General features: G+C 42.1%; 1 pseudogene across 1 annotated transcript; it reads right to left on the reverse strand.

Moving 5' to 3' along the window:
- Positions 1 to 1,220: 1,220 nt before the first annotated feature.
- On the reverse strand, positions 1,221 to 27,400 carry LOC309547952 (carbonyl reductase [NADPH] 1-like; annotated as a pseudogene). The gene is made up of 3 exons: positions 27,307 to 27,400; positions 5,941 to 6,048; positions 1,221 to 1,870 (listed from the first exon to the last, which is right to left on the reverse strand). The product of its transcript is annotated as a carbonyl reductase [NADPH] 1-like (transcript).

Raw genomic sequence — 27,400 nt, forward strand, 5'->3', positions numbered from 1 at the left:
CGTTGAGTGTGCAGTAACGCACTGATAAATACTGCGTTAACTGTACAGTAATACACTGATATATAGGGTACTGCGTTAAACATCCAGTAACTTACGGATATATACTACGTTAAATGGGCAGTAATGTACTGGGTTAAACGTACAGAAACACACTGATATATACTGCATTAAACGTACAGTAGATGGTGTAGTAATGGTGGCAATCAGAGATTTTTAGCGGGACTGTGACATTGCGGCAGACAGATCGGACACCTAACTGACATTTTTGACACTTTGGGCGGACCAGTGACATTACTACAGTAATCAGTGCTAAAAATATGCACTGTTACTGTACTAATGACACTAGCAGGGAAGGGATTAACCAGGGGCGATCAATGGGTTTGATTTGTCCCTAGGGGGTGCTTTCTAACTGTGCAGGGGATGGGCTTTCTGCATGAACACAGAGACCTGTGTTCCTAAATAAGAGTAACTCAGGATCCCTGTGTTCATAACAGACAGAACAGCGGTCTGCCGTGTTTACAACACCAGACCGCCGCTCTTTCTCCATGAAGAGCGATCGCGGGTGCCCAGTGGCGATCACGGCCGCCGGACTGGCTGCTCGGCTTCCTCCATGGCTAATGGGCGTGCACGCCAACATACAGTTACGTCGTTTCGCGGGACAGAACCGACCTACCGCAGCAAAACTGTGGCGGGCAGTCGTTAAGCGGTTAATGTCTACTTTAATAAATATTTGACTTTTTACCGGTATTAGTGTCCAATATATTTATATTTTTGGGTATCACAAGATCCCTTCCCTATTCCCCACCTCTTCCTTTGTGAAGTTTTTTTCATTCTAATCTGGGACTGATACCAAAGTAGCTTCAATTACAGCTATTTAATTGATGGATTAACATTACACCTGCAGTTACATGCAGATGTTGTAATGTATTCAAGGAGCCACTTTACTTTATAGTTTATAGTAGAAAAAGTTATCTTTAATGGATAAAGAAAAGCTAATGATGCATTTACATTTATTTTCTTAAAATATGTGAATTTTGTTTTAGATACGTTGACGTGTGTTTGGCATATATTTATTTTTACATCCAATAGGAAAAAGAAAACAGATTGAAGAGTATTTTCTGCAAATTTGTGCAGTATTTATTAAAATGCCTGTAAAATGCTCTGCATATATTACATCTGCGGCCTTTCTTATACCATAAAATGGTCAGAACACACACTATGATCAATATTTTTTGCAGATAAAAAAGGTTTAATCAATTTTCCCCAGATTACTATGTTCCACAATGTCACAAAGTAGAGGCTATGTGGAAGACACTACCCATGTCATCTTCTAACCTCCTCTAAACAGTTATGGCTGGAACCCAACAACTAATTAATATTAATAAGTCCCATCACACTGTTAAATCAAGTTACTCTGAAATTGTCCGTCATTGTCACCATGTTACAATTTTCTTCTCGCTGACCAGCTCCCCATATGGTGAAGCTGAATCAGGTGGTAGCAGAGCAAGATAAGTTGGGGTCTCGGCTCCTTCATCTGGAGACTTGGGGGCTTTGGGACCAGCCATATCAGTCCTCACCCAACCTGGACAGCAGGCATTTAGGACGATGCCCTCGCCTTTCCGAGTCTCCTTTAGCTGTCGAGCTTGGATCCTGGATAATACAGTCACTCCAATTTTGGATGTCCCGTAAGCACTGTCCGACCATCCTTGGTCTTTGTGGATTCCCTTCTTGGCATCTTCCACAAACTTCTCCATTAGTTTCACCAACTCTTCCTCAGTGATGGTGTTACTGCGGAATTTTTCCTGCAGTTCAGGGCTGCATTTTACAAGAGACATAGAGCTCATCATGCTGGACACATTGACAACTCACCCTAAAAGAGAACAAAAGTCTTTGATAATGAAAACTTGGAGCTACGTTTTTAGATAACACAAACAATTTTAAAGCTTAACTCCAGCTGGAAAAAAACACCCTTGCAATTGTGAACCCCCACTACAAGGGTTAAATTCTTGTCAAGGGGGTACAGGAATAAGGAGTAATATTTACTTTATTCCGGTCTCCAGCAGGCTTTCTCCATCCAGTACTGCTGCCTCTCTAATGCACTCTTTGCCATGGTCGCATGCTCGCCTTCTTCGCATACAAGCAGGGTTAAAAGCCCTGCACTATACGTGATTGGTAAAAGAAAACCCCAAAGTAATTGGAATTGATATAGCGCTTGCTGTTAATATTCAAGGGTAAAACAATTGCTTGTTAATAACCCGGATAAAAATGTGTGGGACAAGTATAGATGTAATATAAGTGGAACTAATTTTTAACTCAATAAATAGCATATACTATATCACACAAATAAATCATCATATATCAGGTGATAAATCAATCAATTGCCAAGTGCCTTATAGTGCAAATACGTGCAAAAATTTTGCAAAACAGTCCAAATAAAGTTCATATGTGGTTTATATAAATAACTTCAGTGCCAAAAGGAAAGAAAGTGCAAATGCTTGTGCCGGATCCTCCAGTGGTCCAGCTGTTGATACTTATAATGTGGCTTTAAGAAATAATGGGGGTTGTGCACTCACCAGAGGTTGTAGGTCTTAATTGCCGTATGGCAAAAAGACCATAAGAGCCTTATGGCCTTCCTGGCCAGAGGGATGGCGACTGCTGGGCTTTGTAGTCCCCTATGGTCCGGATCTCCTTCCACAGTAGACTGAATCCTCAGTAGACTGAGTACCGGCTTGCGTACTCACCGCTCTCCACGCACAGGCTTAGCACAGCAGGCGCGATTTTTTAAATTTTAAAAACCTTCTTGTATTGCACTATTAATTATACCTATTAAAGCATTTTAATGGTACTGCACTATTGGGAGCATTTTTTCATTCCAATCGGACCCTGAGGATCCAGTCTACTGCGGAAGGAGATCTGGACCATAGGGGACTACAAAGCCCAGCAGTCGCCATGGCTCTGGTCAGGAAGGCCATAAGGCTCTGATGGTCTTTTTGCCATACGGCAATTAAGACCTACAACCTCTGGTGAGTGCACAACCCCCATTATTTCTTAAAGCCACATTATAAGTATCAACAGCTGGACCACTGGAGGATCCGGCACAAGCATTTGCACTTTCTTTCCTTTTGGCACTGAAGTTATTTATATAAACCACATATGAACTTTATTTGGACTTTTTTGCACAATTTTGGCAATTGATTGATTGCTTATCACCTGATATATGATGATTTATTTGTGTGATATAGTATATGCTATTTATTGAGTTTAAAATTAGTTCCACTTATATTACATTTATACTTGTCCCACACATTTTTATCCGGGTTATTAACAAGCAATTGTTTTACCCCTGGATATTAACAGCAAGCGCTATATCAATTACAATTACTTTGGGGTTTTCTTTAACCAGATATTTTTAACTTATAGCAGCTGCTACCACTATTCTCCCCCCCCCCCCCTATATATTAAATCACCTTCACATTCCCCTCATAGATTAGGCTATCCATAGGCGCGAAGAATATACACCTTTGGGAGTATATACCTCTATCACTATACGTGACTATAATAACAGCCCGGGGCACCAGAAAGAAGAGGACAGTGCCAAAGTTGACAGCAAGGTAGGTAATACAGCTTCTTCTGATACCCCTACAAATAGCAAAAATCTAATCCTTGCAGTTTGGGGGGACCCCACTGCAAGGGTATTGCTTTTACAATCCCAGAGTTCAGCTTTAATCTACAGAAGGTGAAATGAATGTACAATTTTGAAACCATCTATTCCAAACCAGGCTGCATCACACATACTAAAGGAGCTATTGGAAATTATTTTCTATTGTTATCATTGAAGAAAGCCAGCTGCAGTATTTTAAAAACTATCTGCAACTTGATATGCCAGTCTTGTGCTTTGTGTTAGTTTTCCAGATTGCTCTCCACAATGCCGTGAAACTATACTTGACTATATATGTTGAAATTACACTCCCTCAGCCAAAACTACATACCACACCCTGGTATTCAATTGTCACATCCTAGAACCCTAAATGACAGTAGAGGTTCTAGCATTTCACAGTTAAATAATATGGGGTAGGGTTGGACACCAGCAGTATTTCTGGGAAAAACTACCAGCCTTATGGTCTCCTTCTGTTTAAGAACCTTGGCAACAAATCCCATTTGTACCCATTCTCTAAATACCATCAGTTGGCAAACCCAACCAGCAGTGGTGGTCTAATCTTAACTTGGAGGGAAGTCATTGTTTCTACCTTGAGCTTAGGACTCAAGGGTCACAGGAACACAGAGATTGATTTGAACACTAAGACAGGTACTTGGAGGCTCAGCTTGTTGTAGATCAGTACTGTTGATACATTGGGCACATTTAAGGCCAGATCAGGTTCACTTTCACTTGGGTCATTTCTCGCAAGACATACAGCAATCATGTCACAACCCAACGGTTCTCTTTAACTTGCTGATGACACTATGCTTCAGCGATGGGTAGATTGCGGTTCCAGTGGCCACTAGCAGATGATTACCCACAGCATTCGCACATCTGATATCCACCTGCATAAAATCCTACCATTGTGGGACAGTGTGGTTTCTGGTTCTCTCTGTGATTCTGTACAAAGCCTTTTCTACTCTTAGCCCTGCCAGTCTGGTTCCTGCCCAGCATCCTATTTTATGCCCTGTATACCTTGTATATTGTTTGTGTATTCTTATTTGCTTTTGTATTTTCTGTATTGTGGTTACTGTGGATAGTTTCATTGCTTATCTGGTTTAAATCTCATTTGCTCAACATTACTGCTACTTTGGCTATATTTGCACTGTTTTGAAATAAACACTTTTACATTGTGTCTGAAAGGCCACTTTCACATTGGACGCACTCCGCCAGGAGACCATCTGCTGAGCAGGAAATCTGTCTACTGATCCCTGCTGAGCAGGTGAATGGCTGATCCGTGTCTGCTTAGCTTATGCAGAGCAGGTACAGACACATTTCGTTCTCCTCCATGGGCGGTTGGGTGTAAATGGTCCACCTGTCCGTTTACACCCGACTGCCATCCGATCCGGTCTGATACGCTGGATGGATGGGGAAAGGATCCCCAAATGTCTGTTTTTAGCAGATCTGATTGGATGTTGGCAGGTGTAAACGGACAAATGTCTGTTTACATCTGCCAGTTTAGAGAGGACAACGGAGGGTCTGATCAGGTCCACCTGAAAAACTGACACGCGGATCCGATCGGTCCGCCCATCTGAAAGGTGCCTTAAGGTTCTCATTTATTCAAGTCATAGTTTCATCTAAAATATCTACCAGACCTCTTCGCACCACACAAGACCTCCTGCTCTCTAGCTCCCTTGTCACATCCTCCATGTTTGTCTCCAGGACTTCTCCAGAGCCTCTCCCACCCTCTGAAACTCCCTACATTAGTCCATCTGGCTATCTTCTACTTTGTCTGCCTTCAGCCAATCCTTGAAAACTCATCTCTTTAAGGAAGCCTATCCCGCCTTTACCTAAATTTCTCCATCAACCAATTAAACCCTCTAGTATTGAATTTTAACTACGCTGTCAACCTTTCTTTTGTAAAGCATTGCACAAACTGTAGTCACTATAAAAAATCCTGTATAATAATCTTAATAATAATGGTATGGCTAGTTAACTTGCTATATAAAGTTTTGTTACTCCTTGTAGCCAGTTTTGATAATTGCCACTATTTATAATTACATGGAAAATGCAAACACCTAAATCAAAATTACTATAAAATGTGTCATGGCAAATATTGCATAAGATTGGGAGGTGTGGAAGCAACATTATATGTGGGCTACCTTAACCTGGAGTCTGCATACTGCTTTGCTAGATAACATTTCTGGTCACATTGATTGCACAAAATTCGGACACACATTTTTCTGACATCTACGCATCGCTACAACCTGAGGAGATAGCATATAAGATAAACCCCAACTTACCGTTTGGTTTAATAAGTGGCAACAGCTCATGGCAAACATCTCTTGTGGCAAAGAAGTTGGTTTTCAGTGTCACTTCAGCTTGTGTGCCAAACGGGGTTGTGTCTGCAGCTGGAAATTTAAGAATGAGAAGTGTATTAGAAAATAGAGCTAGCAGTACTAAGCACTTATAGAAAATGTTCACCTTTATAACATCCATGTAACACTTTTTGTTCCATTCTTATTTTCTCCTTTATAGTTGGGTGCCTACAGTATATTTCCATTCCACATCTACACACTTTGCTCTGTCTTTACACTAGGGATGCACCGAAATGAAATTCTTGGCCGAAGCCGAATAATAATAAAATGTTTGGCCGAAGGCCGAATACCGAACGCGGTGTTTCACATTTTTTCCATTTATTTTGCCAATTTTTTGTCCTCTCTCTTGTCCTCTCGCGTCTCTCTCTCTCTCTTGTCCTCTCACTCTCTCTCTCTCTTGTCCTCTCATGTCTCTCTCTCTCTCTCTCTCTTGTCCTCTCATGTCTCTCTCTCTCCCTAAATGTTACTGTAGGGAATGGGATTTAGTGCACACTGCAGCCTTGTACCATAGGGTTAATGTTAGTGACACTGTAGGGATTGGGAAGGATGCTGGGAATGAAAATCAGGAAGCATGCAGACAGCCTTGTAAATTTTAATTGCAGATACTGGGCAGGTCAGGGTTAATGTGGTAACATCAATTACTCAGTGACAGTCAGTCAGTGTCAGTGTGGACTCGATCAGATTATACCGTGACAGACAGTCTCTCATAGTGGTGGTAGTAGGAGGCTGGAGGTGGACTAGTAGTAGCCTGGAAAGGAGCACAGCCGCATACATACATTACTCACTCGTGCACTGCAGCCCGCCCCACACATTCAGTGAGTCTTACTCTCCTCCCTAGTTTTTTCAATGGCACATTCAGGAAGCCAATCACGCCGTGAGTAGCGGCACAGCGGAACCAATCAGGTGTGCAGGCACGCGTGATTGGTTCGCTGTGCAGCTAATCACGGCGTGATTGGCTTCCTGAATGTGCCATTGAAAAAACTAGGGAGGAGAGTAAGACTCACTGAATGTGTGGGGCAGGCTGCAGTGCACGAGTGAGTAATGTATGTATGCTCACTGCTGAAGTGTCCCGGCTTCACGGAAGTCTGTGAGTCCTCCTGTCCTCCTCCGAGTCCCTTCCCCCTATAAATATCGTGACCTCGGCGATATGAATATCGCCTACAGCCACAGAACGATAGTCGATATCATATCGACTATCGTTCAGCCCTATTATTCGGCACAAAATTATTCGGCCTTTTGACTTATTCGGCCGAACACCGAAAGTGCTATTTTTTCTATTTTCGGCCGAATAATGTTCGGCCGCCGAACATTCGGTGCATCCCTACTTTACACACTGTCCATTTATCCCACTTTTTCGAGTTGAGTGATCCAGTGGCGGCTGGTGCTCAAAATATTTGGGGGGGCGCAAACAGAAAAATGTAATAGGCATTGCTTTGTGGCAAAAAACGCAGCAAAAAATAGTGTGAAAGGGGCCTTCAGTGATCAAAATATAGTGTGCTCCCTTAAATGCAGAGTGACCACAGCGTGCCCCCTTCAATGCAGAGTGACCATAGCGTGCCCCCAATCAATGCAGAGTGACCACAGCGTGCCCCCAATCAATGCAGAGTGACCACAGTATGCCCCCTTCAATGCAGAGTGACCACAGCGTGCCCCCATCAATGTAGAGTGACCACAGCGTGCCCCCATCAATGTAGAGTGACCACAGCATGCCCCCATCAATGTAGAGTGACCACAGCGTGCCCCCATCAATGTACAGTGACCACAGCGTGCCTCCTTCAATGCAGAGTGACCACAGCGTGCCCCCATCAATGTAGAGTGACCACAGCGTGCCCCCATCAATGTAGAGTGACCACAGCATGTCCCCTTCAATGCAGAGTGACCACAGCGTGCCCCCATCAATGTAGAGGGAACACAGCGTGCCCCCATCAATGTAGAGTGACCACAGTATGCCCCCATCAATGTAGAGTGACCACAGCGTGCCCCCTTCAATGCAGAGTGACCACAGCGTGCCCCCATCAATGTAGAGGGACTACAGCATGCCCCCATCAATGTAGAGTGACCACAGTATGCCCCCATCAATGTAGAGTGACCACAGCATGCCCCCATCAATGTAGAGTGACCACAGCGTGCCCCCATCAATGTAGAGTGACCACAGCGTCCCTTGGGTGGTCCTCAATCTCTCAATCAATCTCCCTCATTACACTGTGAGTACAGGGTGCAGTGGTGAGGCCTCTCCAGAGGGACGGTCCATGACATCCTGCACTAGAAAATGAGTTATAGCAGGGGACACCAACAGAGAGGTATTGGGTATTGCAGCCAGCTTTTTACATTGCCTACCATTACAAAAAAAAGTTGAACTTTGAGGTTTCTACAGACCTGTTGCAATCGGTTGGGTAGATGAAGATCCCGCACAGGACGGACACGGTGAGGGCAGAGGTGCCCAGCAGGCAGAGGCTCCAAGGGCATTTCCAGCACAGCATCGTCCTTCGCATGGCCGGAGCCAGGGGTCCCCATCGCCCTAACAGTGTGCTGCCGGCTCTGCAGCTTCTCCATCCTCCGAGTGTCCGCCTCCTCCCGCTGCAGCGCCGCCTCCCAGCTTGTCTGTTCGACCGTCCGGCTGTCAGCTCCCTATTGTGCTGAATGAGGGGGGGGGGGGGTTAGAGAGGAGTATCCCTGACCGATCACCCCCGGGATACCCTCATTATTACCACCACGGCGCCACTGATTACAGACCCCTCCCAATCAGCGGCGTCCTCAGTCCTCCCCAGCCAATGGCATGGGGTTTGCCTTTCGGCCAATCAGGAAGCACGTATCTGCCGCGCTTCCTGATTGGCCAGGAGGAGGATCCGTCTGACAATAGCGAATTTTCATTCGCTATTGTCACACAATGGGTGGGCTCAGCAGGGCCAGATTAACATAGGGGCTATTGGAGCTGCAGCTCCAGGCCCCTACCTTAATATAGGCCCCGGGTTGGCCATATTCACTGTTACCGCTCTTCTGTCACTTGTAAACACAGAAGTCTGGCTTCTATGCTCGCTTCCCCAGGCAGCTCCCTCAGAACCTCCCCACACAGCAAGAAGGCCGGACAAGGAGGGACAGTTGCCAATGCATGGATGTGTTTATGGGCTTCAGAGACAGCATCCCATGTTGAATTAGGCATGCATGGCTGCACCCTTCCTCCTCTGGGTGCATGCCAAGGCACGGCCCTTAAGGCCCTTCAAAATCCTCAGCACCAAGCCCATGATGCTCTTAATCCGGCCCTGGGGCTCAGGGCGCACTGCTCTGCTCCCTGGGTCCACCCTTTGCATCACCCTATCAGAGCCTCTGGCTCTAATCAGGTGACTAAAAAAAAAAAATGTCCCTTTAAACTCCATGCGTCCGGCGCCCCGCATGTAGATTAGGGGGCCGGATGCATGAATAGGGGGGCGGTGCCCCTGCGCCCCCAACACACCGGCCGCCACTGGAGTGATCTACTGTATATGTATTGATAATGACATCTGACAAACCTGGTCCTGTACACCTGTGTGCTTGTTTGACTTTGGCGGAGACAATAGACTGTGAGATGTCTTCAGGGAAAGGCCTGACACTAATGGTTCCAAGTACACCATGTGAAGTTACTGTGTTACATGCTGGTACCTTATAAACACAGAAATAAAAATAATTTCTAATGTGCATTCCCCTTGATCCAGAGCTCCGTACCAAATTCCTTTTATATTCTCCTGTTTTTGAGAAAACTGCAACTCTATGTATACCTATCACAAACCAGGGCAATTCAAAGCATATGTGCCCTGAAGAAGTCAATTGACACAATGCACAGGACTAAGTCTCGATTATATCATTGGTCACTCTGACAGAGCTCCAGCGTTTTTCTGTGAAGAGAGGAGAACCTTCCAGAAGAACAACCATCTCTGCAGCACTCCACCAATCAGGCCTGTATGGTAGAGCGGCCAGAGAGAAGCCACTCCACAGTAAAAGGCACATGACAGCCCGCTTAAAGTTTGCCAAAAGGCACCTGAAAGACTCTAAGACCGTGAGAAACAAAATTATCTGGTCTGATGAAACAAAGATTGAACTCTTTGGTCTGAATGGCAAGAGTCATGGCTGGATGAAACCAGGCACCGCTCATCACCTGGCCAACACTATCCCTATAGTGAAGCATGGTTGTGGCAGCATCATGCTGTGGGTGGGTTTTTCAGCGGCAGGAACTGGGAGACTAGTCATGATCAAGGGAAACAGGAATGCAGTAATGTAAAGTGATTGGCACGAAGGTTCATCTTCCAACAGGACAATAACCCTAAGCACACAGCCAAGATAACAAAAGAGTGGCTACGACACAACTCTGTGATCGTCCTTAACTGGACCAGCCAGAGCCCAGACTTGAACCTGATTGAACATCTCTGGTGGGGCTTGAGAATTACCGCAAAGAAGAATGGGAGAAACTCACCAAAAATAAGTGTGCCAAGCTAGTAGCATCTTACTCCTAAAGACTTGAGGCTTTAATTGGTGCCAAAGGTGCTTCAACAAAGTATTCAGCAAAGGCGGTGAATACTTATGTACATGAGATTTTTTTGTTTTTTATTTTTAAAAAATTAGCAAAATTTTAAAGAACAAACTTCTTTCACGTTGTCATTATGGGGTATTGTTTGTAGACTTTTGAAGAAAATAATTAATTTAATCCATTTTGGAATAAGGCTTGTAACATAACAAAATGTGTAAAAAGTGGAGCACTGTGAATACTTTCCGGATGCACTATATATATATATATATGATGTCCATAGCTGTTTCAAATGCCACTTTATGCATTTAAATACCTCCATAGACCCAGTTTGTCCAGACACTATGATCACCTGCTGATTTGGCACTATCCATAGACAGCTTAACTCTTTCATAAGACACAGAAGTTTAATTCAATGCAATTTTACTTTAGGTAATTACAGTACAAAAGATGTTTTCCAGTCGTTGGAATGTTTAAGGCAGGTCATAGATTATATGATTTTCCCATAGTTGCAGGAAAGAGAATTGCTTAATTCTCCCAGCAACAGCTAGTGTTCATGGGGGATCACGGGTGCAATGCCAGGCTTCTATAGCCTCTCAGTATAAAAAGATAAATCAGGAAGATTAATGAACTATGAGAGTGCTCACCAGCGCCCTCATAGTTCATTGAGAACTATAAGCCATCAACCACGATGTCTGACAGTATTTGTAGTCTATTCATTCACAGGAATGAATGATGCGGCCGTCTGACCGCGCTGGTTTCAAATTGTGACAGCGGGAGCAGGGAGAGGATCCACCACCCGCTGTCACAAAGAGGGGGGATTGGGGGAAAAAGTTGTAGATGCTGGAACATGTTACATGTTACACCCTAAAAACAACTGGAACATTTACCATGTTCCAAAGGTGTACTTATCCTTTATTGCAGTTCAACATAACACAGAAAATATACAATACATATTAGTAGGACGGGACAATCACCAAAGGTGACCATCTGTCCACTGAGGGGAGAAGTGGAGGTAGTGCACTAAGGTTGTCACATTATAAGAAGATCTGAAGTAAAATTGGCGTTTGAGGAAATTACAATTGCACAGATCTAGGAATGGCGATTCAACTGTGAACTGTTTGGCATGGATTACCTTGTATTTACTACTGCACTTTGCACATTGACTGTGGAATGTAATTAACAGCATATTTTTGATAATCAGCAAATTTGGCACGTGTGTCTTTTAATGATATTGCACATGATTGAAGGCACTATTATCTATTGGGTATAGTCTAGTGCTGCAATTAATTTACTTCATTTTGGTTGTGTTTTCAATAGTTTTATTGGTATTATACCATAGGAAAGTATATTATAGGGCATATCCATATATCTGCAAAGATTATATAAACAGATGTTTGTTGTATAATTGTGTTATGGTACCAACATCCCTAATAATGATGCAAAAAAACAAGGAGTTAAGTGAAAGCCCTGGTGTGAGGGTCTAACACAAACACCATGTTTAAAGTGAGGGAGATCTAGAAAGAGTGAAGGAAAGGAACGAAAGATGTTGAGTTTAGCAGAAAAAAGGGAAATAGGGAAAAATTAAAAGGAAAAGCAAGAGGGCTGAAAGAAAAATGGTGGAGAGGGAAGAAGGGAAGAAAGGGAGGGAGTAAAGGGGAAGAGAGAAATGAAAAGAAAGAGAAAAAGAGGAGGGGGAGGGGGGGGGGGAAGAAGGGGGAAGAGAGGGAAAAAAGAAAGAGAAAAAGAAAGGGTTGGATGGAGAAAAAAAGGGGGAGATAAGAAGGAAAAATAGTTGAGGGCTAATGGGATTTTAACGGTACTTAAATCAACGATGGAAAAACCACCATGTATAAAAATATATAAATTTTATTATTCCATTAAAAATTACATACAGAATAAAGAGAAAAAAAATTATTATAAAATAAAAGATTGTACAGAACAGATTACCATCATAGTCATATCAATTACATACAGTTCTGAACATTGCAGGCAGTATCGATGTTATGCAAGCTCCGATAGCCCCAAACCAGGGTATCGGGCATTAACCCAACATGTTTCGCGGGTTTCAACACTCCGCTTCTTCAGGGGTGTAAGATTAAACATGGTGTTTGTGTTAGACCCTCACACCAGGGCTTTCACTTAACTCCTTGTTTTTTTGCATCATTATTAGGGATGTTGGTACCATAACACAATTATACAACAAACATCTGTTTATATAATCCCAAGAATATTGCTGAACTGAAACAGTTCTGTAAAAAAGGAATGGTCAAGAATTACTCCTGACCGTGCACGTCTGATCTGCAACTACAGGAAACGTTTGGTTGAAGTTATTGCTGCCAAAGGAGGTTCAATCAGTTATTAAATACAAGGGTTCACATACTTTTTCCACCTGCACTGTGAATGTTTACATGGTGTGTTCAATAAAAACATGGCAACATTTCATTCTTTGTGTGTTATTAGTTTAAGCAGACTGTGATTGTCTATTGTTGTGACTTAGATGATGATCAGATCACATTTTATGACCAATTTGTGCTGAAATCCATATCATTCAAAGGGGTTCAGATACTTTTTCTCGCAGCTGTATGTTAGGAATAGAATGACATCTAGTGCTCAAATAGGGAATAGCATTCCTTATTGGAAACAATACATTGGAACTACTGTTTTGCAAGCATGATTATTAAAGAAGACCATCACCCTAAAAAAAACTTGTATTTCCTACCTCCTTTTTTTTTTTTTTTTTTTTTAACATGTTTTGTGTTCTTGTGCTCCCCATGGCACATCTGTGAATGTATGGGTTTCCTGTACATGCACGAAGACAGTGCTGGTAAATGAACTCCAGATAGATGTGACATACCAAGTGACAGCATCCTCACCTAGGCAATCACATGTAAAATCAGATTGCAAATATTTATTTTCTCATTTCCACAATGTTTTATATTTTTTTCAGGTTTAAATTTCCATTTTTTTTTATTCGGGGTCCGGGGGCTAGCAAAGTAAGCAGCTTTAATTTTCATTTTCTCGAGAGGTACTACAGATAGTAGGAGAGCCGTATGAGTACGAAAAGATCCTTTCATGCTCTGCCCATAATTTCAAACAGTTTTCTGACAGGTGGCAGTTATGGGAAGCTTACCAAACTTCTAGAGCTTAACCCTTTCCTTTTTTATTTCTCCTTTAACACAGCGCATGGGCTTGGGTGGCCCCAGGGGGTGGAAATGTTCCCATTTGGGTGCTTCCTGGGGACCACACATGCCCTGCGGTGCATATAACAAATTTACTGCGATGTGAGTGGGATGGGCGTCTATCCCATCGTGCTCCATATCTTTCCTTTGTATCTCCTCTTTCGTGTATGCTTTATCTGTGAATTATTCTGAATGCTTGGCTGTTTTAGCCGTGTTATAGATGGTCATGATTGAGAACATTCTTTATTCTTTCACACAACTCATATGTTCAAATGTTCAAATGCATAAGACAAGTTGTCTACGTTATGATTACTACGTGTTTTGTATTTTCTTGAAAAACCCAATAAAAACTATTTAAAAAAAAAAAAAATTTTTTCCTTTTCTATCCAACATTTGACACTCAGTGTAAATCTAGTAGCAGAAGTGAAGAATGAATGGAAGATTTGCTGAGAGGATTTAGAAAGCTCTCAGCAGCTCAGGTGGCACCCAGACATCTCATCTTTCGCTGCATGTTCTTGAATGGCTTGTATGTGATAGTGATCGTTCTGCAGGTACAGTACACAACCACTGATGGAAAACCCTGATCTTCATTTTTAGAAAAGTAATTAGATTGCCTGACTGAGAGAGGTGGTGTCCTATGTATAAACTGTGCCTTGGGCAGCTCAAGTGCTAAATAAATAATATTCTACAGAGTACGTCTGGGTTCACACACACTGTAGAGCGGCTCACAGCAGGGGGTCTGGTGCATCCCTGTTCTCTGTTTCAGGGGCGAATTAGGTGCAGATTTTTGCCTGAATTTGGACCCGAAATGGAGCCAAAGACAAACAGGACCCTTCTGCAATTCGGACCACGGCCGACACAGAGCTTTGTGAACTGACTCCATTGAGAGCCGGTCACACTCTCCTGTCAAGCTAATTGAATGCGGGGAAAACAACATCCAATTCGCATCAGTGTGAACCCAGCCTCAAAAAGAAAATATAACCATAAAGGTTGGGGCATCATAAAGGAAAAGTATTATAATGTCTTCTAAATGGTTCTAAATGATGTGACAATAAACAATAAACAATATCCTTATTCTCCAAATGTAATCTTTACACATCTACATTTAAAAAAAATGACATTAGGCTTTGGTTAAAAAAAAAAACAAACTTAAATGAAGTATGTATTCTTGCCTTTTTTTTTTTAGGTAGGTTCCTGGTTTTGACACATCGCAGGTCCCATTCCCAAAGTGCAGTGTAGGGCTTTGAAGACGCAAGAAGTCACAGCCGGGTTCCAACAGTTAAGATGCTGGTGCCGGGGACCTGAAGACCAGCGAAGAACTGACTTAAGTGAGGATGGCGCTGGATCCCTGAACAGGTAAGTGTCCTTTTATTAGAAGTCAGCAAACAGAAGTGAGGATGAAAAGAAGAAGTTTGGGAGCACACAGAGGATGCAGCAATGAGGTAGAAAACATGGAAGTAAATGTTTTCATGACAAATAAACTACAGGGGAATTAAGCAGTGGTTGTGTATGAATAATTTTAGAAGATAGATATTGTTTCATTTTAAAGGCCCTGTGCTTTATATATAATTAGATAGTTTCATACTGTGTTTTTCTGCCTCCTTGTAATATCCTCCATGAGCTCCAGATCATCTCCTTTTCACCCTCACTACTATTTCTTGGAATAATTTTACAAGTCATGTGTCCACAGATAGCAGCCATCTTGGCCATGACGTATCCAATTTAGGGTGTGCCCCTATCCTCAATTGATCAATTGCATCTGGAAGGATTGGGAAACAGAGATTTCGGGCACAGGAGTTTTGTTAAAAAGATTTCTTTTATTCAACACAGAACTAAATATTTTAAAATCATAGAAAAATACAGGCAAATAATTGTGTATTAAGGACACAGTGAGACCACACAACAATGGTCTATGTTGTACAATATCTCAGTGTATAGAACTTATAAAAGTCGGTTTACATACAGTTCAAAGTACAAGATCATTAGTAGTCATATAATCCTTGGAAACGTATTGCTTGTTATCAGAAGAACCGCCGACGGACATCCAAGCAGTATGGTGCCGGTCAGCAGGGTCGACTGAAAATATAAGTTAACATTCACCATGTAATATATGACCTTTGCTCGACATGTTTCGCTTTCTTAGACAAAAAAGCTTCATCTGGAGCATATCATTTCTTTTGTCTGTGTGAGAAATAACAGTATTTAGATAGATTACATATATGTGTTACCTTATTTTCAGTATGTTATAATTACAATTGCATATCATTTATCTTTCCTTTTAATTACATATAATCGTCTTACACATCTCAGATAAGTCCTTCTATTTTTGCAATATCAACACAATATAACATTGGGTCTTAAGTTGCATTCAGACACTAGAGGAGTTTAGGGGAAAGAACGGAGGTTGCCAATAGTGAGTATATGTGGGGATCCATGCTGTAATTATAGTATAAGCATATATATCCTATTTATATACCTGGTAAATGGACAGAAAGATGTATACATACCTGTACATATAGTAATCAGGCACATATCTCAATTTCCATAGAGAATTCTTTAACGAGGAGGACTGTGCGTTTTGGGAAACTCAAAAAGGCAATGTATAGTGACATAGTAGTGAGGGTAGTCACTCCATGTCTCATATCTGGGTGGATGAGAGCAGAAAAACAATGTTTCTCAGAGTAGTAAGCGTTTTAATTCTATGATATCACTTTAAGGGAAAGCCCATAGGAATGCCAAACCATAAGCTCAAATGTTCTAAAGTGGTAAAATCTGTATGCCTCATGCTTGTTATAAGAGTGTGTAAGTACCCATAGAGCCCATAGAACATCTGCCCTAAAAGGGGGGGGGGGGGGGGGGGGGCAACAGAAAAGACACATAGTCATTCTGGACCGTAAGAGAAGACAGGTGCCATGCGTTTATAAACGATTACACACTAACATATAGAGTTTACCCATTCGTATATGGGCTACCCCTGTAGTAAAATATATATCATATATACTGATTTGCTTTCACACACATATGTGAAAATGTGTGTGTAATCAATTTCGTATCCGGCCCACCCTCCTCTATAATAGTAGGGGGGTGACCAGGGTTATATATAGATAAGCAGTTGCTACATGAGGTCCAAGATGAGTACATGCAAAGCGTACTTAGAATAAACATAAGTAATAAACATAGTAGTAAATATATATAGAGTGCCACCCAAGATGATAGATCGCTATGCAGTACAAAAGTTCCAAACATACACAGACACCTTAGCAATGCTCACCAAACTTAGGAAGGACCAGAGCCTAAATGTAGGGAGCATGTCTCCTCTGCTTGTATGTCGGCTGTTAAGCACAGTAAGATTAAGGTGAATTCCCGGATATCACAAAAGTGTAATGTTACAGTATTAATACTGGCCATATAAAGCTTACCCCTTGCCACGCTGTTCCCAGCTTCCGCACAGTCCTCACCGGATGGGGAACCTCCACCATACCAGGGCTTGTAAATGGCGCCCTTAAGTAGCATGGATCCCGGGTGGTTCGTCAAACGGACGTCACCGCCCCGGCCACTCCCACCGGACATCGCTCGAGAGCTAGCGCGGGGACACCCCGGCGAGGCTCTCGGCTTAGTCACAGGTGTATGCAGACTATACAGAGGCAGGAAGTGCCTCCGCAGTCCGCTCAGGTGCCACAGGAAGTTCCGCCCGGAAGGGGCGGGACTGACCTGCGGCCTATCTGGCCGCACATATCTCACTGATGAGGCCGACCTCCATGCTTACCCACACTGCCCCCACAGGATCGGTCCGCAATTACATCAGAATTCTAATTGCCTGAAATGAAAAAACAACACAACAAGGACAGAAATTATATATTTAAAAAATACAGATATAAAAGCAAATTTCACTAAGGTACAAAAATGTTCCTGGTGAAACCAGGAGATATATATCGGTAACATATTTGTTTATCAAAAATTATTCTATAACCATGTTTATTTTTTGACATTAACCACTAGTAAGGGCTTCAATAGTAACAGCCCTAATGAAAGAACAGGGGCTGAACTGCCCCCTACTAGAAACACTTCCATACTTCAAACCCCAAGAGAAAGTTGCATATTTTGACTTATTATAAATCCTCAAGATCATAGTATTGATGAGATAGGGATTATAGCACAAAAAACTGTTTGTTATACATAAGAAAGGAAGAGGGGTATATGTGCCATAAGACCTATTTAATGTGAAGAGGTGTCAGACTAATTGAATATATGTATATACGGGGGGAGGATGATCACGCCAAAACCAAGCCGACACCCTGACCCATATATCCCACAGAGGGCCATTATCGTAACCCGAGTATACTACTCGAGGTCAATTAGATCTGTTGGCATTAGGTAAGCAAGGAAACCTTCACAGAAAGGGTTTGTACGACTGTGTTTCGTTTAACCCAGGTCTATAAGTGGCATTGAGACGCTCTATCCAGAGAGTTTCTCTCTGGAGAATTTTTTTGTCCCAGTTGCCACCCCGAGGATCTTGAGGGATAACCTCAAGCACATAAAATCTTGCCTTTTTGGGATTGAACCTGTGGTATAGGTCAAGGTGTCTGCTCACGGGCGTGATCATCCTTCCCCCTGCTGATACGTACACATGGTCATTTATCCTTTGGCGGAGCTCTCTTATAGTTTTACCTATATAGAACATACCGCAGGTGCAATGCATCATGTATACCACTCCACGTGTGCTACAGTCGGCTCGAAATTTTGGAGCAAACGTCTCCCCATTAGGTAAAGTGTATTCAGTATTCTCCTCTATCCAAGGACATAAAGCGCATTTGCGACATTTATAAGTACCTCTACCTGTTGTTACTTTATTTCTAATGGGTTGATAGTGGCTTGTTGTTAGTTGATCTCTTAAAGATCTTGTTCTCCTGAAAACAATTTGGGGATGTTTGCCCACGTATTTGTTTATAACTGGATCATCACGAAGAAGATGCCAGTTCCGTTCAAGAATATCTCTCAATACTTTTTCATGAGCAGAGTATTTGGTTATTAGTTTAACTGTCGATTGCGTATTTGGAGGTTTGGCTCTAAAGATGAGGCTGTTTCTATTTTGAGAAAACGCTTTGTTAAAAGCTGTTCTCAACAGACGCTTACTGTATCCACGAGCCATTAGGCGTTCTCGTAAAAGGTTAGCCTGTATTTTGAAATCCTTATCAGATGTGCAATTGCACCGTAGGCGTATGTATTGGGCGTATGGAATACTGCGTATAAGCGCCCCTGGGTGGGCGCTAGACGCATGTAATATTACATTCCCTGACGTCTCCTTTCTGTATAGGTTAGTCGTCAGGTGTCCATCCACATGTTTGAGTACCGTTAGGTCAAGGAAATTAACACTCGAGTCACTGATGGTAGATGTTAACTTCAAGTTGAAGTCGTTTATATTTAGTTGGGCAATAAACTCATCTAGCATTGATTTTGAACCTGTCCAGACAGCAAAAATGTCGTCTATATAACGAAACCAGATTGCCACAGAGGAAAAAAAATGGGATAAATTTTCATCTGATGTGATTTGTCGCTCCCACCCCCCCAGGTACAGGTTGGCGTAGGCCGGGGCACAACAAGTGCCCATGGCCACGCCCTGCACCTGGAGGTAGTGGGACCCGTTGAAAGTAAACCAGTTGTGTTTCAAAATAAACAATAGAAGTTCCAAAATAAAATCACAAAATGGCCAAGTGTGATGATCTTGCTCATATAAGAACGTGCGTATCATCCCGACGCCCTGCTCGTGAGGGATACTGGAGTATAATGCCTCCACATCCAAAGTCACGAGCAGGGCGTCGGGAGGAACCACCATATCTTCAATCATTTTTAAAAACTCGAGTGTGTCCTTGACGTATGACGGTAACCGCACTACGTGTGGTAGTAAATAATAATCGATCAAACGACTCGCATTTTCAGTTAAACTTCCAATGCCCGATACAATAGGCCTCCCCGGTGGAGAAGTTAAATTTTTATGGGTTTTTGGGAGTGAATAGAATGTCGCCTGTCTCGGAAATTTGTTGTTAAGAAAATTATAACAGTCTTTGTCTATAAGAGCCAATTGATATGCACGTCCAATTATGTCCAAATACTCTGCTTTAAATTCTGTAGTAACCGATGGGGATATCTTTTTGTACCATGTACGATTTGAGAGGATATTAAGGCACATTTTTTCGTATCCCTCTCGAGTCATCAATACTAGGTTACCACCCTTATCTGAGGGTTTGATAACCAAGTCTGTATGGTTTCTTAGTTTGTTAAGCATCTGTAGTTGTTGTTTAGAAAGATTATTTTGTGTTGATTTTAGCTCACAATTTTTAATCTCACCTACCACTGTGGTCAGAAAAGCCAAAAGGTTAGGATTTGTAGTCAAGTCAGGGAAATTATTGGATTTTGGTTTGAAGGGGACCTGTCTTGGATTTACTGTCTTTGTTTGTATAGGTTGATCGGGGGACTGGGAATCCGGAAGACTGCCTTCCTCCAATAGTAAGATTAGATCCCGTAGAACACGGAATTCTTGCATTGTATAATGTTTTATTTTTTCTGAAATTTCTTTATCTTGTGTATTGCGTTGTCTTTCTGGGTCGTAGATATGTTTATACGTCAAGTTCCTTATGAACATATAGACGTCCTTTATGGTCTCATATCTATCCATAGGAGTAGATGGACAGAACGTGAGGCCAAGTTCAAGGACCTCTTGTTCTTGGGGGGAGAAGTGATAAGGGGTTAAGTTAATGATCGATAATTTTAAGTGGGAAGGCTTAGTGATGTGCTCAGGGGAAAATTTGAGGCCTGGGCCTGTGAAGCTGCAAAGTGGCCATCAATAGTGGTTTGTCTAAGAGAGGTAGTGCTGGGTATATTTAAAGGTAGTGTGTTAGAAAAAACCGGTGCCACAGCACCTAGTGAATGTGTTTGAGAATTAGATGTGAAATCTTGTGTGGATGGATTACTTGAATTAGTGTTAGTGGATAAGGGTTGCAACATTTGTATCGCTTGGAGAGCCAGGGGTCCCAAATAAGGGTCCTGTGCTTCCAAACCATCTTGTGTGAGTGCCTCGACAGATCGAACAGTCTGTCCAATTTGAGTCCCCCCAGTTCCTAATGGTTGAAATTTGGAAGTTTCATCGGGTCGCTTTTTGGAGCGTGGTGTGTAATTGGCTCCTTCCTGTTGTCCTCGTTTACGTGTCGCCATGTCTGTTTTTGGTCTAGTATCTTGATTAGATCTAATCGATGTTTTGGATCTATTAGATTGTGCGGAGATCGAAGACGAGTCTGATTCCCAGTCGGTTTCCCTTGGACCTGTATTCAACATCTGTTCACGGGGGCCTCGCGAATAGCGGGGTCGCCTTGAACTATTGGGTCCCGGCCATCGGTAAGCATAGCCTTCCGTGAAGGCCATCTTATCTTTTAAAAATTTAGTTTGTTTTTTACCAATGATATCCCTATTAAGTTTGATTCCATACTCCTTCACCTCCTTCCATCTTGCCTCGTAATGTATATGTTTTTTTAGATTCTCGTTCTTAGTATATAAAGATGATAACTCAGTATCCAAAGTAGCTAGGTCTAATTTGTATTGGGACACCAACAGCTGGCACAAGTCGGTACTGCATTTGGTTAGAATACGTTCCCACAAAGTTCTAAACTCGCTCGAAGCATTATCGAAGGAGGGGAATAGATGAATCCTCAGACCCATAGGGCATACATTTGCCTGTATATACTTCAAGAAAAATTCTATATGCCAATATAGATTTGACTTTTTTTTAATAAGTCTCTTTACTGTATTAATATATTGGTTTAGGCTTATATCGTCCTTGGCCGGGATGTTACAGGTAGATTCAATTTCAGTCATAAGACCCGTCCATGCATTTCCAACGAAATCCATGGTTGTCCTATGAGTTCTATCAGTTGTTGTTAGAATGATTTATGGTCTCTTCTATATAGGTTTCTATTTTTTGAAGAAATGTGTATAAATTATGGCTTGACTAAATAAACAAATACAAAATTATCTTCAAAGGCCAGATGCAGGCCAAAAATTGGCACTAGAAAATTATAGGCAACTTTTTACGGGGTTTTTTTGCATAAAAGATGTTTCACGATCCTTCCATATGATACTGCTCAAATATAATATGTATACAAGGTAATAAGTGATACTTAAACCTATATACTTTGCTGCTTGCCACTTCCCAAGATGGCTGGTGCTTCCACCTTTATATCAGAATTATTTTACAAGTCATGTGTCCACAGATAGCAGCCATCTTGGCCATGACGTATCCAATTTAGGGTGTGCCCCTATCCTCAATTGATCAATTGCATCTGGAAGGATTGGGAAACAGAGATTTCGGGCACAGGAGTTTTGTTAAAAAGATTTCTTTTATTCAACACAGAACTAAATATTTTAAAATCATAGAAAAATACAGGCAAATAATTGTGTATTAAGGACACAGTGAGACCACACAACAATGGTCTATGTTGTACAATATCTCAGTGTATAGAACTTATAAAAGTCGGTTTACATACAGTTCAAAGTACAAGATCATTAGTAGTCATATAATCCTTGGAAACGTATTGCTTGTTATCAGAAGAACCGCCGACGGACATCCAAGCAGTATGGTGCCGGTCAGCAGGGTCGACTGAAAATATAAGTTAACATTCACCATGTAATATATGACCTTTGCTCGACATGTTTCGCTTTCTTAGACAAAAAAGCTTCATCTGGAGCATATCATTTCTTTTGTCTGTGTGAGAAATAACAGTATTTAGATAGATTACATATATGTGTTACCTTATTTTCAGTATGTTATAATTACAATTGCATATCATTTATCTTTCCTTTTAATTACATATAATCGTCTTACACATCTCAGATAAGTCCTTCTATTTTTGCAATATCAACACAATATAACATTGGGTCTTAAGTTGCATTCAGACACTAGAGGAGTTTAGGGGAAAGAACGGAGGTTGCCAATAGTGAGTATATGTGGGGATCCATGCTGTAATTATAGTATAAGCATATATATCCTATTTATATACCTGGTAAATGGACAGAAAGATGTATACATACCTGTACATATAGTAATCAGGCACATATCTCAATTTCCATAGAGAATTCTTTAACGAGGAGGACTGTGCGTTTTGGGAAACTCAAAAAGGCAATGTATAGTGACATAGTAGTGAGGGTAGTCACTCCATGTCTCATATCTGGGTGGATGAGAGCAGAAAAACAATGTTTCTCAGAGTAGTAAGCGTTTTAATTCTATGATATCACTTTAAGGGAAAGCCCATAGGAATGCCAAACCATAAGCTCAAATGTTCTAAAGTGGTAAAATCTGTATGCCTCATGCTTGTTATAAGAGTGTGTAAGTACTTATAGAGCCCATAGAACATCTGCCCTAAAAGGGGGGGGGGGGGGGGGGGCAACAGAAAAGACACATAGTCATTCTGGACCGTAAGAGAAGACAGGTGCCATGCGTTTATAAACGATTACACACTAACATATAGAGTTTACCCATTCGTATATGGGCTACCCCTGTAGTAAAATATATATCATATATACTGATTTGCTTTCACACACATATGTGAAAATGTGTGTGTAATCAATTTCGTATCCGGCCCACCCTCCTCTATAATAGTAGGGGGGTGACCAGGGTTATATATAGATAAGCAGTTGCTACATGAGGTCCAAGATGAGTACATGCAAAGCGTACTTAGAATAAACATAAGTATACATTAATACTGTAACATTACACTTTTGTGATATCCGGGAATTCACCTTAATCTTACTGTGCTTAACAGCCGACATACAAGCAGAGGAGACATGCTCCCTACATTTAGGCTCTGGTCCTTCCTAAGTTTGGTGAGCATTGCTAAGGTGTCTGTGTATGTTTGGAACTTTTGTACTGCATAGCGATCTATCATCTTGGGTGGCACTCTATATATATTTACTACTATGTTTATTACTTATGTTTATTCTAAGTACGCTTTGCATGTACTCATCTTGGACCTCATGTAGCAACTGCTTATCTATATATAACCCTGGTCACCCCCCTACTATTATAGAGGAGGGTGGGCCGGATACGAAATTGATTACACACACATTTTCACATATGTGTGTGAAAGCAAATCAGTATATATGATATATATTTTACTACAGGGGTAGCCCATATACGAATGGGTAAACTCTATATGTTAGTGTGTAATCGTTTATAAACGCATGGCACCTGTCTTCTCTTACGGTCCAGAATGACTATGTGTCTTTTCTGTTGCCCCCCCCCCCCCCCCCCTTTTAGGGCAGATGTTCTATGGGCTCTATGGGTACTTACACACTCTTATAACAAGCATGAGGCATACAGATTTTACCACTTTAGAACATTTGAGCTTATGGTTTGGCATTCCTATGGGCTTTCCCTTAAAGTGATATCATAGAATTAAAACGCTTACTACTCTGAGAAACATTGTTTTTCTGCTCTCATCCACCCAGATATGAGACATGGAGTGACTACCCTCACTACTATGTCACTATACATTGCCTTTTTGAGTTTCCCAAAACGCACAGTCCTCCTCGTTAAAGAATTCTCTATGGAAATTGAGATATGTGCCTGATTACTATATGTACAGGTATGTATACATCTTTCTGTCCATTTACCAGGTATATAAATAGGATATATATGCTTATACTATAATTACAGCATGGATCCCCACATATACTCACTATTGGCAACCTCCGTTCTTTCCCCTAAACTCCTCTAGTGTCTGAATGCAACTTAAGACCCAATGTTATATTGTGTTGATATTGCAAAAATAGAAGGACTTATCTGAGATGTGTAAGACGATTATATGTAATTAAAAGGAAAGATAAATGATATGCAATTGTAATTATAACATACTGAAAATAAGGTAACACATATATGTAATCTATCTAAATACTGTTATTTCTCACACAGACAAAAGAAATGATATGCTCCAGATGAAGCTTTTTTGTCTAAGAAAGCGAAACATGTCGAGCAAAGGTCATATATTACATGGTGAATGTTAACTTATATTTTCAGTCGACCCTGCTGACCGGCACCATACTGCTTGGATGTCCGTCGGCGGTTCTTCTGATAACAAGCAATACGTTTCCAAGGATTATATGACTACTAATGATCTTGTACTTTGAACTGTATGTAAACCGACTTTTATAAGTTCTATACACTGAGATATTGTACAACATAGACCATTGTTGTGTGGTCTCACTGTGTCCTTAATACACAATTATTTGCCTGTATTTTTCTATGATTTTAAAATATTTAGTTCTGTGTTGAATAAAAGAAATCTTTTTAACAAAACTCCTGTGCCCGAAATCTCTGTTTCCCAATCCTTCCAGATGCATATTTCTTGGAATAAACAGTGCATGTTAACTGCGGTCATGTGCACTGCTCTATGCACAGTACACCTGCCATAGTCCATAACCCATAGTTTATAGTCCATCTAAGGAGCAAGAAAGGGAGGGTGGCTACATTCCTACATAAAAAGGGTGTAGCACTGGGTGCTAGGGTAAATAGGTTTGTTAGTGTAGGAAATTGTTGGCTTGGCTGAGAGCCATGTCTGGGTTGAATCTGGGTCAGAGCTGTGTGACTCAGGCTACATTCACACCTGAGCGTAGCGTTTTTCGCGCGTTTTTTACCGCGATTTTTGCGGCGTTTTTTACCGCGATTTTACCGCGATTTTTACCGCGATTTTTGTGCAGGCGTTTTTAGATTGAATAGAGATCAATGGAAAACGCCTGTAATCTGCCCAAAAAGAAGCTCATGTACTTTTTTGAGCGTTGGGCGTTTTGTATACAGCTTCAAAACGCTCAGATGTGAACAGGGGCCATTGAAATGAATAGGATTTGTCTTGTTGGGCGTTTTGAGAGCTGATCCTAGAGCAGAAAAACGCCCCAAAAACGCCCCAAAACGCCTAGATGTGAACGGAGCCTTAGGGAGGCTGGGTGATTCAACAAGCAGCTTCTCTGGTGCCTCCCCTGTTTTCTGGAACCTTGGAGAAGCTCCCAGAAGTAGTGGGTGGACGCTAGGAGGAGCTGCTTGACATATTTATGAGGACCCTATTCAATCCTTAGTAAAGGGGATGTAAGGGGGTAGCCCCCCTCATAAAAAGGCATGAATCATGACAGCAGGGGGCAATTGGGTGGAATTGAGGGAGCCCCCTAGTCTGGGGGGGGGCCTCAAACTTGTAACTCGGGTGCTGGAGGGACCCTCTACAACACACAGAGGACTCCTGGAGGCACGGGTGAAAGGAGAGGACACCGGGAGTAGGTCAGCATGTCCGGGAGATCTTCTAAGTATTAGTCTGGCGGGCTGGTGAGTGTCAGTCTGGAGGACTGGGGAGGGTCAGCCAGGATAATGTAGAAAAATAGCCAGGAGGACAGGCAGGGCCTGAAGAAGTGGAGCTGAGACCACTGACCAGGGGAGGAAGTGCAGTAAATGTGTTAGTGGTGGCACTCTATATTCCACAAGTATAGGCTGCAAGTCCCTGCCTGTAATGGGCTGTTGCTACAGATTATTTCAGAGTGACACTGCTGGAGATTCTGCAAGCAAGTGAAGTGCTGGAGGAAGGAAAGGAGCTGTAAATAGGACTGTACATACTCTGAGTTTGCTTTGAAGTCAAGCGGGCATCCCATAATACCCCTATCGCCATCCAAGTTCATTACCCTGAATAAAACAAATTACTGGACTGTTTTCTGACTCTGAATTGACTGTGAAAATTTGGTGTGCACGGCTGTGCAGAGTGGGGGATTCAAGTTCACTCGGGCCCTTAAGGGGTGCACTACAGAGGGACTATGGAGAACAAAGGTAGCCACCCTCTAACAGAAAGTTGGATCACAGCAGCAACCCACACCCCGGAGAGTTAGTCCCCATTTACATTGACTGCGGCTTTGAAATTGTGTGACTTCATCTAAAATCGCACAATTTCAAAGCCGCATCTCAGTGCGATTGGGTGTGCGACTTTGAAGACATATGTGTGGCTTCATGCACAGATGTCTATTCAAGTCGCACCCAGGAACATCAAAAGCAGTGCATATACTACTTTTTCAAATTGATGCAGCATCGCAAAGTCGGTGTTGCACTGATTTGAACAGTGCAATTGCCAGGAATAGGCTCCGAATTGTCATGCGATTTGACCCGCTCCAATGTGAAAGTCCTTTAAGCAGCTTTTTAGGGAAACTATAATTGTTTTATAATAATAATTTACCATTGCCAACTGATTAGGAGCATATAGGAAAATATTAAGATGTTGGCATACAGCTTTCTAGGGCCTGCTTCATACATGCGTTTAGCTGCATACACCAGATTCCTGGCTGGGTCCAGGATAAGACCCCCCTGCTCCTAACAGCAGGCAACCTCTTGGTGTGTGGCTACATGCAAACAGTGGCGGCTGCTGTCAGGCTGATCAGCCTGTTGCCAGTTTGCCTACAGATTTGTTAGTTCAGTTAGTGTCTGGCCCGGGCTCGGAGGAAAAAGTTAAAGGGGTTGTTAAGTCTCAAGGTTTTGCATCTTAATGCATTCTTTGAAAAACCTTTTCTACTTCAGTTGCCCCCCTCAGCCCCCCTTTTCCTTACCTGAACCCAAACGTTCCAGCGACAAGCACGAACCCAGCAGCCCCAGCCGCTGTCTTGGGTCCTCTTTGGATAGATTTATAACAGCAGGAGCCAT

The sequence above is a fragment of the Pelophylax lessonae genome, assembly GCF_965119305.1.
Source record: "Pelophylax lessonae genome assembly, chromosome: 2".
Classification (NCBI taxonomy): Eukaryota; Metazoa; Chordata; class Amphibia; order Anura; family Ranidae; genus Pelophylax; species Pelophylax lessonae.